The sequence below is a fragment of the Limulus polyphemus genome, unplaced genomic scaffold (genome assembly GCF_000517525.1).
Source record: "Limulus polyphemus unplaced genomic scaffold, Limulus_polyphemus-2.1.2 Scaffold2568, whole genome shotgun sequence".
In the NCBI taxonomy this organism is placed as follows: domain Eukaryota; kingdom Metazoa; phylum Arthropoda; class Merostomata; order Xiphosura; family Limulidae; genus Limulus; species Limulus polyphemus.
The window spans coordinates 59982-65127 of NW_013668178.1; the positions used below are offsets into that span (position 1 = coordinate 59982).

Sequence of the window (5146 nt, forward strand, 5' to 3'; positions counted from 1 at the left end):
ATTTTTTGGTGGTTACGAGGTCGTCAAATTAACAAATTACGTTTTGAGATAGGGTAAAGAAAATAACAGATAAACTATAAAGTGTTACTGAAAAAAACGTTTGAAATGCATTTAGGAGGTTTTAGGGATTATACAAAGAAAAGTTGAGATTTTTGAGATGAGGAAAAGTAATTTTAATTTTTACATGAAAATTACTTTGCACATGGACAATTCAAAACAAATACTCAATATATTCATGGACAAATCTTTATTTTATTTTATTAAAAATACTTCTCTAAAAATGATATTTTTTTGTATGTGGAAGACTTATAATATTAATTGAAAGACTGCCAAATTTTGTGAAGATATACACACTATATTTAAAGCTAGAAGTATTACATCTATAGACTTTAATGAATACAAAGAAGTCGTGTGGTCAAATTGACCAAGCCTGTATTGAGAGAGTTAAGAGATATTCACTTGTACCATATTCACTTGAACTATATTGTTCACAATTGTTTGTACAATGAGTTCTGTTATGAAAATATACTTTAGCTAAGTACAAAAGACTAATATAAATGCAGGTGGCATGACTTTGTAAAGAACTGACATAGTGAAACTACATTGTATTCAACATGACAATAGCATGAATCATATATGTGTGTGTGCAAAGTTTAAAAAAACATTCATAAAAATACCTTAGAGAAAGGGGGTAGATATAAACAATCTTTTGACAAACATCTGTAATGGCTTTTTGTAACAGTTGTTCTTCATCCACCCTAAGAATTTAACAATAAATTATAACATTTACACAGGCAAATTGTGATGTATAGATCAGTAGTTTGTGTGATATTTACATCACAATAAGACTAATAATCTTTACCCTATGCTAAAAGGTTGGTGAAAGTGTACATGTCATAACCTTTTACAGTTACATTCAAAATGTAATTAAAGTACTTTATTGTTACTGTATCAAGATGTAGTTTATAATTCAACTTTTTACATCAGCTAAGTTTTAATTTCTTAGCTTCAAAAGAAAATATATAAATAAATTCTCAACCTTCACTTGCCTGTGTCGCATAATGCCCTTGCACTACAAATAACTCACTGATTTTCTTTCTACTCTTTCATTGGTTTTAGTGTTCAACTAATCACAAACTCGTACAATAGTTATATACAAGCCAGGATATAAACTTAAAATCTCCAATATTATTGTTTTACCGAGATATAAAACAAATGTCAACCCGACATGACATGCTTCTCCCATAGCATTCTGTCTTTCATAAAATGCCAATAATTCTCTCTGATATTGTTATTGGATTATTTGTATCCAATATACATGTGTATGTATGTATAGTTTGATTAGAAAGATAGCTAAATTAAAATAGTTTTGGAACATTCTATTGTAGTGCCTGATTTCAACTGAAGCTTTGTATGCTGTGTGCCCAGCCAGCCTAATTAGCTTCAGAATTAAGTGAAAGGCCTCATTTGCAGCAGAGCATAGCACACAATATACAATTAAAATGCTATTGTATTCTTCATACTGGAAAACTGTATGGGATTAGTAAAGAGAGATTTGTTAAAACTATTATCAATCTTATTCTAATGTATTACCACACAAACTACTGATCTATAGATTATACTTCTCTAACATAGGTGTTATATACCATATGAATTGAGATTCCATAAATGAATCTTACAAATAGCATTTTGATCAAAACTTTATCTTTTCATGCTCAGTTTACCTGATGATCTCTGATGTGTTTGAAATGCTGTTATATCCTTCATACTGGGAAACCATATAGATTTGTTGTCAAGTACAAAGTCACAAAAATAAGTTATCTGCACTGTGCCTATTGCAAGTATTAAAATCAGATTTTTTTGTTATAAGTCCTTTAGATTTCCTGCTGAGCCACCAGAAAGCTCCATATAAGAATAGCAAAAACTGATTTGTTAAAACTATTGTAAGTTTTTTGTGATGTAGTACTATATTATAATGTTATTACATTATATTTTAGGGCTGCTGTTAAAGAAGCACATTTGTAAAAAGTAAAATAATCTACACTTTAATCACAAATCACTTCACAAATATATAGAGAAAAAAATGCTTTTAATTCAACTTCTTGAAACTCTTATTTTATGAAGACAATGAAAATTAAATTTATTACTTGGCTAATATTTCCACACTGATCACCAATCAAATATGCAGGTAAATACTGACTTCGACTGCCCTGGAGATGGGTTATTTGGAGGTGAGCCCAAGGTCACTGGTTCAACCATGGTACTAGTACCTAGCATAAGAGTGAACAAAATATACATAATTAGTTTTTATATACCAATTCTAAGAACATATGAGTGAAAGAGAATATGTAGTAATGTGTCAACATTATTATAACTGCTGATGAGGCCTTTTGCCAATATCAAGTCTCATCAGGACAGCTGGGGTATGACAGACATTAGTTATGTTGATTTAAAGTGTTTAAATATAAAAATAAATACCTCACATTTTACAAGGCATACCAATATGATAAGTTTATTAATAAAGCTTTTCTTGTAATTTCACTTTAAGAACTGAACATTTTTTGCTGGTGAAAGAATTGATCTTCAACAAGCTATTTTAAATCAATTAGTTCCAAAGATATGTTTAAATAATTCTACAAGACATGGGTGTGATTGTTCAAAAAAACTTCAAACTTTGTGCTGAGCTTTTGCTGTGGTGAAAAAAAAAACAACAACAAATAGTTCTTGGTTCTCCGTTCAGTAATTTTCAACTTAAGAGCAAGAGTAATGTATCCTTGCATATGAGTGATGATATGATGCTGATGAGACACTGTAGAGACAACAGTTTCTTCTTGGAGGATATAGAAACTAGATCTTATTTATTCAAGTGTTTAAAATTTTTAAGGGTTTGTACAAGCTTTCTAAAGATGGTCCACTAAAGTAAGAAAACATTTGAGGGACAAATGGCCCCTTGCAGCTGTTCCATTCATTTCAGCAAACAACAAAATACCATTATCCAACCCTGATTCACAAGTACATGTCAAGTCCTCTCTTGAACACTCCCAATCCTACTATGCTTACCACATCTGAAGGTAATTCATTGCAAAGGCTGACCAAACTGTTTGTAAAATAAGATTGTCCAATTTTCGGGTGAATTCTAGTTCTACAATGCCAAACCCATGTCTCTACTCTTACCTCTGCAAGTCACATGTTCAACTTCAGTCACTAAACATGCTAGCCATTTCATACATGGGGGCAATATAATGTGACAATCAATCTCACTTTTCATTGGTAAAACAGTAATCCAAGAATTGGTGGTAGGTGGTATGACTAGCTGCCTTCCCTCTAGTCTGTCATATCAAAATTAGGAATAGCTAATGCAGGTAGCTCTCGAGTAGCTATGCGTGAAATTCAGAAACAAGCAAACCACTCTTCCAAATCTATGTCCCCTATTCCTATCACTTTTACTGTTAATCCTATTTATAATTTAAAATTTCTGTAAAAGATGTAATAGGTTTAAGCTTCAGAAGCCCAGATGTAGATTTTATTTACAAAAACTATCTTCCTAATGTATTATAAATCCTTGGTATGCTTTGCACAATGGCATGATGTGTAGAGATGAGAAATTAGTTGAATTTACTAATTGATTAATCATTACTCATTAACTGAATGCATTGAACTACTCAGTTATTCTCACATGAGAGTAATTTCTTACATTCAACTTGTGTCAGGTTTTTAAAGATATTTTTGAACCAGTCTTCATTTGAGACATCTTCAGGTATAACAGTTTAGAATCAAGATTCCTGTCACTGTGTGTGATAGTTAACATATAATTCAGAAAAAATAAATTCAACCCGATCATTAAAAAACAAATTCATTACGTTTCTTATGGTAAAGAAACTTGTAATGATACTAGATGACCTCTTTGCAGAAATTAAATGGATTCATAAGGTGGAAATCAAAGCATTATAAGAAATAATAAAATCACAGTGATATAAAAAATCCTTACAAATATTTTGGATGTTTTTTCTAATTCCATCATCAGTGTGAAAATTAAAAAAATTAAAACTACATAAAGATGAAAACATTAGAAGCTTTTAAGCAAGAAGTTATACTAGGCAGTGTTTTAGTGGAACATGATAACAAGACAAACTTTTGTTTTTCCCTTTAAGTTTGTCACTATTAAGCTAGTTAGTAGTAATTAAACAGAAGTCCTGTTCATGTAAATAAGTTAATAACAGTGTTATACACTGTTATTAACCCATATCTAGCAGTTTCTGACAAACATAGTTAAATGCACAAGCCATTTATCAATCAACATTTTCTGAGCAAATAGAAAATATTAACTTACAGTAATTTTTTATTGAAGCAATCTTTCTCTTAGCAAAACTGATCACATTTGTAGTATGTTAAGTTGGCAAATATTTTAAAGCTACATTATTGTTTGTTCTAAACAAAGTAAACAAGAACAACAGGCAACAATGTAGATAATAATGTAACCAATAACCACTAGGCAATACCTTCACATTTGCATTTGTGAGTTGTGTCATTCTGTCATGTGTAATCATGCCAATGGAACTGGCACAGGCAATTGTGTCATGTGTGAGTTATAGAAAAGCCACTAAAACTAACTGTTACAACTTCTTAATTTTGAACTGTTGACTAGAGAGGAAGACAACCAGCCAGCAGCACTCACCTCCAACTTTTAGCAATGAATAATACTGACCATCACAGTATAACATCCATAAATATAGGATTTCTTTTTAGTTGCTCGAGAGAGGCTGAAATTTTTTCAGGAGTTTCTATAAACCTTTAGGTTCTCTTGGCAAACATTTTCAACACTGCAACATCAGTTAAATAATGTGTATTTTATTTAAGAGGCTTGGGTATTCTATTAAATGTTAAGGGATATGAACCCACAATAAGAAAATATCAGCAAAAATTTGAATTATAAGTATAATTTGGTTGGGAATAACCTTCATAGTGTTATGAAGGAAAGGAATCTTGGTGCAATAATTGATAAATCTCTAAAACCATCCAAGCAGTGTGCTGTTGCTAGTAGTAGGAAAAATAAGATTTTAAGTTGTATCTAGAGTAATATTAAATACAAGTCTAAAGAGGTTATAATTTGATTGTAAAGGTCACTGGTTAGGCAACATTTGGAATA

At 30.9% G+C, this 5146-nt stretch overlaps 1 protein-coding gene across 4 annotated transcripts in view; it reads right to left on the bottom strand.

The window, feature by feature from the left end:
- The window catches only part of LOC106467322 (nucleoporin NUP53-like), a 57292-nt gene that overhangs the window by 49969 nt on the left and 2177 nt on the right, over positions 1 to 5146 (bottom strand). For 2 of the 4 annotated variants that reach the window (XR_002612397.1, XM_013927667.2), the window contains exon 3: positions 2148 to 2270. The exons of 1 other annotated variant lie outside the window; for it this stretch is intronic. The gene's annotated coding sequence lies outside the window, so the exon portion shown is untranslated. Of the gene's footprint in view, positions 1 to 677; positions 759 to 2147; positions 2271 to 5146 lie in introns of all 4 variants that reach the window. One more of the 4 variants, XM_022395486.1, reaches the window with a different exon arrangement.